Genomic DNA, 14,006 nt, shown 5'->3' with positions numbered 1-14,006 from the left:
CAACGAGTAAGCCAATCATCGAGACCGGAGAGTCTTGAGACTAAACCGGGATTCTGGGATTGGTCGTTACCATAGAAACTGAGTTCTGCTTCCTCTTCACTCTCTTCCCCCTCCCTTGTGACTCTCTTCCTGTTCTCTCTGATTCCCTCATAATTTCCTCCCCCTTTCCGGTCTCTCATTTTCTCCTCTCCCTTTCCGGTCTCTCACTCTTTAACCCTATTTCCTTCTTTTTCTTTTCCATCCACCTTCTTCCCCCCTCCCCCCCCCCCCCCCCCCCCATTGTAATGCTATTGTGTCGTTTTAAAACTTTAGTCAGAACCATCATTGATGAATATGGAATCGCACATATTTCACCCATATCAGATCACTTCCTGACTAGGGAGCCGAGAGTGTAGGGTAGGGAGGGAGAAAAATTTGGAACGTGCAGAGGTGAATGTTGAAAACTATCATTGTATATATTTGGGAAATTAAAATACTATAATTACAAAAGAAATTTGATTTTAAAAAATCACCATTAAATCTTTACTCCAAATAGTCAAATAATTTCTAAATTTAGTTCCATGTCATCCCTTAGCCATCCTGACATATCCAAGATCATTCAGATAGTAATAAATCAACATTCTAATAAGTTTTTATCCTTCATGTTCAATTTCCTGTCCCTGAACCTTTGAACAGATCTGAAAAAAAAAAAACGGTTATTCTGTGCCTCAAAATCTCTGTCTCCCATCAAAATTCACCTGAACTACGTCTCTCTCGCTGGGATGCGAGGGAAGTAATTGCCAAAGCAGCGATAGTAGCAGTGGTGGTGGTAGTAGTACTAGTAGTAGTAGTCGTGATGAGAGCGAACTCTGTATGACCTGAGTGAGCCCCATAAAATGATATAAAATCACCCCAAAACATGTCTCCTTTGATCTACCAACCCAAATGGTCTCACATCCTCTTAGAGCAAGATAAGCTTTCTTGTCAGGAAGTCACAACCCCAGGCAAGATTTCAGTTGAGAATTATCAAACCTCGCTTAGACTCATACATAAAATGGGTCTTCAAAAATGATTCTTTGCAGGTCAATTCTCTCTTGAGAAAGATATGCCCACCAAGAGAATCCTTTTTGGTGTTTCTTTACCAATGATGGTTTTTAACGATACCCTCTGGGTTTAGCAAATTCTTTCGCTCAGAACATGAGTCTTGGAGAGAAGGAACCTCACCCACTCCTGCCTAATCTCCTCATAGTACATCCTCATCAATACTAATAGTTGTAGTAGTAGTAGTAGTAGTAGTAGTAGAAGAAGAAGAAGAAGAAGAAGAAGAAGAAGAAGAAGAAGAAGGAAGAGGAGGAAGAGGAGGAGGAGAAGGAAGAGTAGGAGGAAGAGATGAAGAGGAAGGGGGAGCAGGGGGAGCACGGGGACAGGGAACACGACAAGGAGAAGGGGGAAGATGAGAAGAAGGAGAAAGCGGGGCAGCAGGGGAAGAGGAAAGAGGAAGGGGAGAGGAGAAGAAGAGAGGAAGGAAGAGGAGAGGGAGCAGGGGGAGAGGGAAAAGGAGTAGGAGGGGGGAGGAAAGGTGTGGTGAGCTTTTTCTTCCCAAAGGCAGCCAGGTGATAAAAGTTCAGATCTTTTATTATCTCCAATATAGCCCAGTTAGCTTAGAGGCCTATCTCTCTGCTTGGTTCCAAGAGCTCTTGCCGCTTTGTCCTTTGCTTCTGCCTCTGCTTTCTTCAGCCTCCAGAGCCAGCACCACTCTTCATGTCATTCCGGTGAAATCTCCCAAAGTGCTCTGTGTCTGCACCAGAGTGCTCCTCTCCAATGCAGCTAAACTCTCTTCTGCAACCAGCCAGCCAAGTGGAATATATTCTCTCTTGCTTTGCCTCGGAGAGAGGGCTTCTGGCGTAATTCTGCTGAAATCTGACCGAGAGCCTCTGTCTGTTTCTTTTATACAAGAGGGATGAATTGTGGGATACGAGAGAGAGGGATTATGGGTTTTCTCCCATAGTGCTCTCTGGCCCAAAGAGCTTCAAGGGAGGTGTGAACTCACAAAGTTACAAAGTTTACTTTGTGAATCTGGCAAACTTGTGAACTCCAATGAGTAAAGGTGCAAACACAAGCATTGTACTAATTAGTTCTACTTAGTACCTTGTTTCAGGTTGGGCCCAAAACATCTTCTTGTAAGATCAGATCATCTCTAATTAGTTAGCAGTTTGTAAGGATTCCAACAGAAAGGGAAGAGGAAAAACAAGAAGATAAGGAGGAGGAGGAATAAAGAGAGCTCCCACCAGGGGGCCAAGCAAAGTTAAAGCCTTGGGCAATTCACCTGTGATGACCCACTGATGTTGGAATCCTTACAAAGTGTTAAGTCATTAGAATTAATAGAGATAATAATTATCTAATTTAGCCTGGTTCAGTATGATTAATCTGATCCCACAAGGAGATATTATGGGCCAGAATTTGAAATAAGATACTAAGTGGAATTAAGGAGACAATGTTTAAATCTAGATTAGAATTGATTTAATCCTACAACAAATAATGGTTGCCTGGTGATATAATGATTGGTGTGTACTCAGTGAACAGCATAATAAACAAGAAGCTCTCAGGGTCAGGGACAGAAGCCCACTCTTGGAGGCAGAGACAGATTCATTCAGTATTCCACCTTTGTGCCGGCTGGAGACATTAGGAGGGAGCTAGGGGCTGAAGCTCAAGACTTTGAAAGACACAACAAAGGACTGGATTTTAATTCCTGCCTGGGTTTGAAGTGATTATTACTTTGAACCAAAACTAAGGCTGCCTCCAGAAAACCCTCCCAAGAAATCTGCTCCCAGAGAACCATTATATTTTAAAGAGGAGAACACCACACACTGGCTCCCAAAGCAAAAGTCTCTTAGGCAGGTGAGCATATAGCACAGCAAGACATCAACTTAGCAATAACAGGTTTTAAACAATCTTTTAAAAAAAACCATCTTTTTTTCTTCTAGTTGTTCAGTTCATAGCATTCAATTGCTGGATGAAACCCCCAGTTTAAAAACTGGCCAGCACACACCTTTCGTTTCTACAACCTCTAAATCTTAGCTAAATGTTTCAATCAAACCTTTTGATTGTTTCCCAAATGACACAGAACTTTTTGTGAGCGAGGAAAGGGTTTAAGTGCCAGTCCCTATTTCAGATTGTGGCCTTCACCCTGGACTTTTCACTGACAATACTCCCCAAACATATCTATTGAATTTCTTTCCTTGCTGGGAGTGCTGCTAGAGAGATTCTTTCCTCTGTACAATTGTATATAGAAAGCTCTATATACCTGCCAAATTGTCATCTATCACTTAGGGATGAACTGACCTGATTTAATGGTAATTTGCTGACCTTGCTATTAAATAATTTCCCAGAAACAATAAGGTTCAGAAAAATTTTCTTTCATTACATATAATAGGTATTGGTGATTATCATTACAAAGGAATACTGTACTATAATTGGAGCTATAACAATAACTCCATAGAAAAGAAAATCAATCTTTGTAGTGTAATACCTCAGTTTCCCTGCCTCAGTTTCCCTGAATTGTTCTGCCTGTTTCTTTGAATTATTATGCCCTGCTCTTGTCAACAATGAGATGATTGAAACCAGTTCCAATTGTTTAGTAATAAAAAGAACCAGCTATACCCAGAGAGAGAATTATGGGAAATGAGTGTGGACCACAACATAACATTTTCACTCTTTCTGTTGTTTGCTTGCATTTTTGTTTTCCTTCTCAGATATTTTTATTTTCTTTCTAGATCCGGTTTTTCTTGTGCAGCAAGATAACTGTATAAATATGTACACAAATATTGTATTTAATATATATTTTAACATATTCAACATGTATTGGACTACCTAACATGTAGGGGAGGGGGTGGGGGGAAGGAGGGGAAAAGGTGGAACACAAGGTTTTGCAAGGGTCAATGTTGAAAAATTACTCATGCATATGTTTTGTAAATAAAAAGCTATAATAAAAATGTCTTTAAATAGGAATTATTATGCCCTGAATGGGATTGTTGTGCCCACCCCCATTCCTTGCCTCATTGGGACTGAGAGAATTGGGGCCTCAAAGCTCTGGCCACTCTCACATTCCAGAGTCATGAAAATCTAGATGGTTTTCCTCAAATGCCTGCATATCACTTGCTTTAGACTCAACGTCTCCTGACCCCCATCCTGTCAAAACTGAATTATGATCCTTTCCTGAAATTATGGCTCTCCACTCACCCAGTGTTCTACCCCTCCCACTTTGTTTCCCTGAGAGCTGGAGCCCGATAAAAGTCTCTGGAGTTAATTGCTCAAGGCTGGATGCTTTGAGACAAGAGTCCCTTTCAGCTAGCTGGCTTCAGCTAATCCAAAATCTTCATTATTAATGTATTAAAAATCTAATCTCTGTCTTGCCTCAGTTTCTCCAGGATTACAACAGAAGATATGATTGTTTACTTAGAGAACTCTAAAGAATCAACTAAAAACTTAAATGAAATACAACTATAGGGAGACAGGAGGGTATAAGTAACCCAAGCAAGTTATCAATATTCTGGTAATTAACAATAAAATCCACCAGGAAGAGAAAGGAAGATAAATTGCACTGAAAGTATCTACAGGTAGTGTAAAGTTTGGAAGTTTGTTTGGTAAAATATAGATAGAAACTGAATGAATATAGTTCACTTTTTTTCTTTCCTTTTTTTTATTATAACTTTTTCTTTACAAGATGTATGCATGGGTAATTTTTCAGCATTGACCTTGCAAAACCTTCTGTTCCAACTTTTCTCCTCCTCCCCCTCACCCCTGCCACCAGATAGCAGGTAGACCAATACATGTTAGATATGTTAAAGTATATGGTAAATACAATATATGTATACATATCCATATACTTATTTTGCTGCACAAGAAAAATCGGACTTAGAAATAAGGTAAAATAAACTGAGAAGGAAATAAAAAAATGCAAACGGGCAAAAACAGAGGGAGTGGAAGTGCTATGTTGTGGTTTACATTCAATTCTCAGAGTTCTTTCGCTGGGTGTAGCTGGTTCTCTTCATCATTAAACAAATTGAACTGATTCGGTTCATCTCATTGTTGAAGAGAGCCACTTCCATTAGAATTGACCATCATATAGTATTGTTGTTGAAGTGTATAATGACCTCCTGGTTCTGCTCTTTTCACTCAGAATCAATTCCTATAAGTCTCCCCGGCCCTTTCTGAAATCATTCTGTTGATCATTTTTTACAGAACAATAATATTCCATGATATTCATATACCACAATTTATTCAGCCATTCTCCAAGTGATAGGCATCCATTCGATTTCCACATTCTAGCCACTACAAAAAGGGCCGCCACAAACATTTTTGCAAATACAGGTCCCTTTCCCTTCTTTAAGATCTCTTTGGGATATAAGCCCAGTAGTAACACCACTGGATCAAAAGATATGCACAGTTTGATAACTTTTTGAGCATAGTTCCAAATTGCTCTCCAGAATGGCTGGATGTATTCACAATTCCACCAACAATGCATCAGTGTCCCAGTTTTCCCACATCCCCTCCAACATTCTGCATTATCTTTCCCTGTTATTCTAGCCAATCTGACAGGTGTGTAGTGGTATCTGAGAGTTTTCTTAATTTGCGTTTCTCTGATTAATAATGACTTGTAGCATCTTTTTATATGGCTAGAGATAGTTTCCTTTTTTTAATCTGAAAATTGTCTGTTCATAGCCTTTGATCATTTATCAATTGAAGAATGGCTTGATTTCTTATAAATTAGAGTCAATTCTCTATATATTTTGGAAATGAGGCCTTTATCAGAACCTTTGACTGTAAAAATGCTTTCCCAGTTTATTGTTTCCCTTCTAATCTTGTCTGTTTTGTTTGTACAAAAGCTTTTCAATTTGATATAATCAAAATTTTCTATTTTGTAATTAATAATGATATCTAGTTCTTATTTAGTCACAAATTCCTTCCTCCTGCATAGGTCTGAGAGGTAAACTATGCTATTTTCTTCTAATTTATTTATAATCTCATTCTTTATGCTTAGATCATGAACTCATTTTGAACTTATCTTGGTGTACAGTGTTAAGTGTGGGTCAATGCCTAGTTTCTGCCATACTAATTTCTAGTTTTCCCAGCAGTTTTTGTCAAACAGTGAATTTTTATCCCAATAGCCGGGGTCTTTGGGTTTGTCAAACACTAGATCATTAAAGTTATTGACTAATTTGTCCTTTGAGCCCAAACTATTCCACTGATCAACTAGTCTATTTCTTAGCCAATATCAAATGGTTTTAGTAACTACTACTTTATAATACAATGTAAGGTCTAGTACAGCTAGGCCAACTTCATTTGATTTTTTTCATTAGTTCCCTTGAAAGTCTTGACATTTTGTTTTTTGAGATGAATTTTGTTGTTATTTTTTCTAGGTCCTTAAACTAGTTTTTTGGGAATCTGATTGGTATAGCAAAATAAACAGATTAGTTTAGGTAATATTATCATCTTTATTATATTTGCTCGCCCTATCCAAGAGTACTTAATAATTTCCAGTTGGTTAGATCTGACTTTATTTGTGTGGAAAGAGTTTTGTAGTTTTCCTCATCTAGTTTCTGACTTTCCCTTGGCAGATAGATTCACAAATATTTTATACTATTGGTGGTTACTTTAAATGGAATTTCTTTTTGTTACTCTAACTATTGGATTTTGTTAGTGGTATATAAGAATGCTGATGGCTTATGTGGGTTTATTTTGTATCCTGCAACTTTGCTAAAGGTGTGGATTATTTCTAATAGCTTTTTAGTAGAATCTCTGGGGTCCTCTATGAATACCATCATATCATCTGCAAAGAGTGATAATTTGGTTTCCCCATTGCCTACTCTAATTGCTTTCATCTCTTTCTCAACTCTTATTGCTGAAGCTAGCATTTTTAATACAATATTGAATAGTAATGGTGATAGTGAGTAATCTTGTTGCACTCCTGATCTTATTGGAAATGGTTCCAGTTAATCCCTATTTTATATGATGTTTACTGGTTGTTTTGAATAGATGCTACTGATTATTTTAATGAAAAGTCCATTTATTCCTATACTTTCAAGTGTTTTTAATAGGAATGGATGTTGGATTTTATCAAATGCTTTTGCTGCATCTATTGAGATGATGGTTTTTGTTAATTTGGTTATTGATATAGTCAATTATGCTAACAGTTTTCCTAATATTGAACCAACCCTGCATTCTTGGTATAAATCCTACTTGATCATGGAGTATTATCCTGCAGATGATTTTCTGTAGTCTTTTTGCTAATATCTTATTTTAGATTTTAGCAACAATATTCATTAGAGAGATTGGTCTATAATTTTCTTTCTCTGTTTTCATTATACCTGGTTTAGGTATCAGAACCATATCTGTGCCATAAAATGAATTTGGTAGGAGTCCTTCATTCCCTATTTTTTTCAAATAGTTTATATAGCATTGGAGTTAACTGTTCTTTAAATGTTTGGTAGAATTCACATGTAGATCTATCTGGTCCTGGGGTTTTTTTCTTAGGGAGTTGATTAATGGCGTGTTTTATTTCTTTCTTCTAAAATAGGACTATTTAAACAGATTACTTCCTCCTCTATTAATCTGGGAAGCCTATATTTTTTAAGGTAGTCATCCATTTCACTTAGGTTCTCAGATTTATTGGCATAATGTTGGGCAAAGTAACTCCTTATTATTGCTCTAATTTCCTCTTCATTGGTGGAAAGTTCTCCCCTTTCATTTTTAAGACTAACAATTTGGTTTTCCTCTTTCCTTTTTCTAATCAAATTTATCAAATGTTTATCTATTTTGTTTTTTTTTCCCATAAAACCAGCTCTTAGTTTTATTTTTTAATTCAATTGTTATTTTTACTTTCAATTTTATTAATTTGTCCTTTTAATTTTATAATTTTAAGTTTAGTATTTGATTGGGGGTTTTTAATTTGTTCTTTTTCTAACTTTTTAAGTTGCAAGCCCAATTCATTAATCTTCTCTTTCTCTATTTTATTCAAGTAAGCCTCTAGAGATATAAAATTTTCCCTTATTACCCTTTTGGCTGCCTCCCACAAATTTTGGTATGCTTTCTCATTGTTGTCATTCTCTTGGGTGCAATTATTAATTGTATCTATGATTTGCTGTTTCAGCCAATCATTCTTTAGGATAAGGCGATTTAGTTTCCACTTACTTTTTGATCCATTTACCTCTAGCTTTTTGTTGAATGTCATTTTTGTTGCATCATGATCTCAAAAGAATGAATTTACTATTTCTGCCTTTCTGCATTTAATTTTGAGATCTTTATGTCCTGAGATGTGGACAATTTTTGTATAGATTCCATGAACTGCTGAGAAAAAAGTATATTCATTTCTGTCACCATTCAGTTTTCTTCAGAGATCTATCATACCTAATTTGTCTAATATTCTATTTACTTCATTAATTTCTTTCTTGTTAATTTTATGGTTTTATTTATCTAATTCTAAGAGTGCAAGGTTGAGATCTCTCACTATTATACTTTTGCTGTCTATTTCTTCTTGCAACTCTCTTAACTTCTCCTTTAGGAATTTAGATGGTATACCACTTGGTGCATATATGTTTAGTATTGATATTGCTTCATTGTCTATGCTACCCTTTAGCAAGACATAGTTTCCTTCCTTAACTTTTAATTAGATCAATTTTTGCTTTTGCTTGATCTGAGATTAAGATGGCTACCCTTGTTTTTTTGACTTCACCTCAAGCATAATAGATTCTGCTCCAGCCTTTTATCTTTACTCTGTATCTCCCTGCTTTAAATGTGTTTCTTGTAAACAATATATGGTAAATTTCTGGCTTTAGATCAAGTCTACTATCCATCTCCACTTTATGAGAGAGTTCACCCCATTCACATTTTTGGTAAAAATTATTAATTCTGTATTTCCTGCTATCTTACTATCCCCAGATAATTTTTTTTCTTATTCTTATTCCCTCCTTTCTCCCTCCCCTGTATTAAACTTTTGAGCACCACTTGCCTCACACAGCACTCCCTCTTTAGAATTCCTCCCACCCCCTTTCAATCCCTTCCCCTTTCTTCTACCTTTCCCTTATTACTATTTTCCTTTTCCTTTTCCTCTCCTACTTTGTAATGAGGTGAGAGAAGTTTCTCTGTATACCAAATATTTCAATTATTTTCTCTTTGGGCCAAATCTTGTAATGGGCTGAAGCTCAAATTGATGCACTGAGGTCCCAAGTACGTGAGGTTAAATAGTAATTGGACCACACTCTATTAATATATGCTTGGAGAAAGAATGGGCCTCCGCCCACTCTTTGTGCAAGTTCTGATGTATTGTATAGGAAATGAAGTAAGGACGATTTAGGTGGGTGGAGAGAGGGGGGTGCAAAGAGAGGCAGAGAGACTGTTGGCCGGGTTCATGTCACAGCTGCTCACATTGCTATCGCCATCCCCCTTCACCTCCACAAAGAATAAAGATGGAAGATTTTCCCTTAAATTGAATTCCTGACTCCAGCTGATTTTTAAATATGCAGTCATCACACTTGGTGCCCAAGCATGGGAATCAAGGACTCTACTTTCATTGAAGAAGTCTCCAGTGACTAGGAACTTAGGTGAGTATTTTAATAGACAAATGGGACACATGTTAGGAAAGCTTCCATCATTGCTATCACCATCTCCCTTCACCTTCACAAAGAATAAAATGGAAGATTTTCCCTTAACCTGAATTCCTGACTCTGGCTGATTTTAAAATATGCGGTCATCACAAAATCTGATAAGAGTAAGATTTATATAATGTTTCTCCCCCTCTCTAAATTCTCTCAGATATGATAGGTTTCCTTTACCTCTTCGTGGGATGTAGTTTCCCTCTTTTTATCTCCCCTTTTCCCTTTTTCTGATACTCTCTCCTTTCCAGGTCTACTTCCCTTTTTTATATTATATCAGTAAAAACAAATTATGCATGCACTCTTTATGTATGTACATAACAGAAATCTAGTTGTCAAGAGTTCTTTTTACCTTTTTCTGCTTCTTTTGAGTCCTATAGTTGGAGGTCAATTTTTTGTTTACCTCTGGTTTTCTCATTAGAAATAAATGGAATGCACCTGTTTCATTAAATATCCATCTTCTTCCCTGGAAGAAAATTCTTAGCTTAGCTGAGTAGTTTATTCTTGGCTGCCTTCCAAGTTCTTTTGCCTTTCGGAATATCATATTCCAGGCCCTTTGATCCTTTAATGTGGAAGCAGCTAGATCTTGAGTGATCCTTATTGTGGCTCCTTGGCATTTGACTTGTTTTTTTCTGGCTGCTTGTAATATTTTTTCCTTAGTCTGATAGTTCTGAAATATACCACAATATTCATTGGAGTTTTTATTTGGGGCTCTCTTTCAGAAGGTGTTTGATGAATTCTTTCAATGCCGATTTTACTTTTTGATTCTTTTACATCTGGGCAGTTCTCTTTGATGATTTCTTGTAAAATAGTATGTAAGCTCTTTTTTTCATCATAATTTTCAGAAAGTCCAATAATCCTCAGATTATCTCAGATCTATTTTCCAGGTCTGTAGTTTTTCCAAGTAGATATTTTAACATTTTTTTCTATTTTTAAATTTTTTTGGTTTTGCTTGCCTGATTCTAGATGTCTCAATGAATCATTCATTTCTATTTCTTCAGTTCTGATGTTTAATGAGTTGTTTTCTTCATTAACTTTTTAAAAACTTTTTTTGTATATGTCCAATTGAGTTTTAAAATGAGTTGTTTTGCTCTATGGAATTTTTTCCATTTCACTAATTTTTTTTTAATGGAATTATTTTCTTTTTCCAATTCAAAAATCCTACTTTCCTGGGAGTTCTTTACCTTTTCCAATTCAGATTTCAGAAAGTTGTTTTCTTTTTCCACTTTATCAAATTTTATTTTAGTGAATTATATGCCTTTTCCCTATGCTCTTGCAGAGCTTCTCTTTCCTTTCCCCATTTTTCTTCTAGCTCTCTTTTAAGATCTTGTATAATTACTTCTAGGAGAGCCTGGTGTGATGGGGACCAATTACCCTTTGGGGTTTTGTATGAAGACTGCTATTAGTCTCCTCGGGTTTAAAAACATATTCTCTTTCTGTATAGAAACTATCAATGATTAGAGTTCACTTGGCTTTTTTTTTTTTTTTTTAAGCTCTCAGGATCTGCCTTCAGGGTAAGTAGTTTACCAGCTTCCTCTTCAGAACACGGATAGATATATGGACAGTAGCTGTTCTGCAAACAGGCTGCAAAGAGTAGCCGAGCTGCAGAAATGCCTTGGGAAGAGCCTGCTGTGCGCATTAGCAGCTACCCTGGGACTAGCAGATGATCAGCAAAAGTGTCACTGCCCCAGGCAGACCCTGCTGTGTGGATCAGCAGCTACCCTGGGCAGAGCCCCACAAAGGAAGTGTCTCTGCCCTAGAAAGCACAGCTGCCCTGCAGTTCTATTGCCTTGGGCAGAGCCTTCTGGTGTGCAGATTTATTTCTGCCCCAAACAAAAACCCTGTGCTGCAGAATGAAGCTACACAGCTATGCTGTGGTCTGTGCGGAGTCACTTCCAGTGCTGGGTGGGTGCATTTAAATATGTGCCAATAACGGGAAAGCACTTCCCTCAAATGGTGGTACTCTTGTTAGGGCAACGAAGAGGCAACAAGGAAAGAGGATATAAGTAGGGGCAGAGAAGGGGAAAAGAGGGAAAGATATGATACTAATAAAGAGATTGAAACTTTCCTTGGGTGTGGTGACTGACTATCTTGCCGAAGTAATCTGGAGACGTCCCAGGGGTCTTAATGGTGACCAGCTAAGGAAAAGTGCTGCCCAACTCAGGAAGAAACCTGAGAGGAAGGGAGAGGGAGGGAATGAAATTTATTCTTCTCAGAATTGGCTTAAAGGAAAAATAATTTACACACTGAATATGGGTATAAAAATCTATTTTACCCTTCAGGAAAATAGAAAGGGAAAGAAATCTGAGAAGGGGTAAAGGTGATAGAAGAGAAAGCATTCTTGGGGAGGGGGTGGTAAGTAGGAAAACACTTTTGAGGAGGATCAGATATAAAGAAGAGATAGAACAGAATAAACGGGGGGAAATACAGTTAGCAATAGTATTTGATTTTTAAAAAATCTGAGGCAAGTTTCTCTGATGAAGGCCTTATTACTCTTATGTATAGGGAACTGAGTCAAATTTGTTAAAATAAAAAGATATGGGACAGTGAAAAGATATGAACTATGCCTAAAGGGCTATAAAATTGTGCATATTTATTGACCTAACAGTACCACCACTAGGCATTAATCCTAAAAGAGGTTGTTTTTTTTGTTTTTGTTTTTGTTTTTGTTTTTGTTTTTTTTTTTTAAGGAAAAGGACATATTGGAAAAAAGCTATTTATAGCACTTCTCTTCTCAGAACAAAGAAATGGAAATTGAGAGGATAGCCATCAATTGGGGAATGGCTAGATACCTTGTAGTGTGTCATTATGATGGAATAGTGTTGTTCTAAGAGAAATGATGAGCAGGATGCTCTCAGAAAAATGTCCTCAAAGAACTCAAGCAAGGTGAATGTACTATATACAAATTAAGTGCCTGTTATGGAATGATCAGATGAGAATTACTTTGTTATTCTCAGCAATAAATTGATCCATGACTGCTCTGAAGTATATATGATGAAAAATGCTGTACCTACACAGAGAAAGAACTGATTGCTTCTGAATACAGATTGAAGCATACTCTTTTTTTTTTATTTATTTTTGAGAGGTTTTTTTTTGGGGGGAATATATTGTGGGTTTTTTTGCACAACATGATTTTTAAGGAAATATTTTTTTAAAACTTCACATATGTCTTCTTAAAGGTGGTTCAAGTTGCAGTGGAAGGGAGAGAATCTGGAACTCAAAGTTTTAAAAATAAATGTAAAAAATTACATGTAATGGTAGAAAATTAAAATATTAAATATTAAAAATACAATCTTTTAATTTCTTTTTTTCAGTGAGAAAATGTTAAATTTCCCTTCTATCTCCCTTCCCTTCCTCATATACTGAGAAAAAGAAAGAAAAAGTATACAGTTTTGAAAAATATGAATATATTCTCAAGTCATACAAATTCCCCTATTGGCCATGCCAAAAATATATCTAGTTCTGAACTCTGAGTCAGTCCATTACCTCTTTTCTAGATGGGTAAAATGTTCATCCTCATTGGGTGTCTGAGATCATACTTGGACATGACATTGATCATATTTCTTAAGTCTCAATATTGTTTCTCTTTATAAGGTTCCTTTTATTGTACAAATACTTCTCTACTTCTGCTCTCTTTTCTTAGCACCAGTCTTCTCAGGTTTCTCTAAAACAACACTTTTGTTATTCTTTATGGCACAATGGTGTTTTTAAATAAATGAAAAGACAAGTAAAACTTAAATTTTAAAAAAATATGAAGTTTCAAATTTTCTCTCCTATCCTTTTCCTCTTCTCTGAGCTGGTAACCAAAGTTCTATATGTGCAATCATGTAAAATATATCACAATATCATGTTGGTGAAGAAGAAACAGATCAAAAGAATCCCACTATCCACCAAAAAAAGTGAAGAACATGAAAATAATGTGCTATGATCTGTATTCAGAACCCACCAATTCTTTGTCTGGATGTAGATAGAAATCCTCCTCACGATACATTTGTAACTATCTTAGACCACTCTGTTGCTGAATAGATCTAAATCTATTGGCTAAGGGATGACATGGACCTAATTTAGCAATTATTTGACTAGTAAAGATTTAATGGTGATTTTTTAAAATCAAATTTCTTTTGTAATTATAGTATTTTAATTTTCCAAATATATACAATGATAGTTTTCAACATTCACCTCTGCACGTTCCAAATTTTTCTCCCTCCCTACCCTACACTCTCTGCTCCCTAGTCAGGAAGTGATCTGATATGGGTGAAATATGCGCGATTCCATATTCATCAATGATGGTTCTGAGTAAAGTTTTAAAACGACACAATAGCATTACAATGGGGGGGGGGGAGGGGGGAAGAAGGTGGATGGAAAAGAAAAAGAAGG

Source organism: Antechinus flavipes, chromosome X, assembly GCF_016432865.1.
Source record: "Antechinus flavipes isolate AdamAnt ecotype Samford, QLD, Australia chromosome X, AdamAnt_v2, whole genome shotgun sequence".
Taxonomy (NCBI): domain Eukaryota; kingdom Metazoa; phylum Chordata; class Mammalia; order Dasyuromorphia; family Dasyuridae; genus Antechinus; species Antechinus flavipes.
This window is presented reverse-complemented; position numbering follows the sequence as displayed.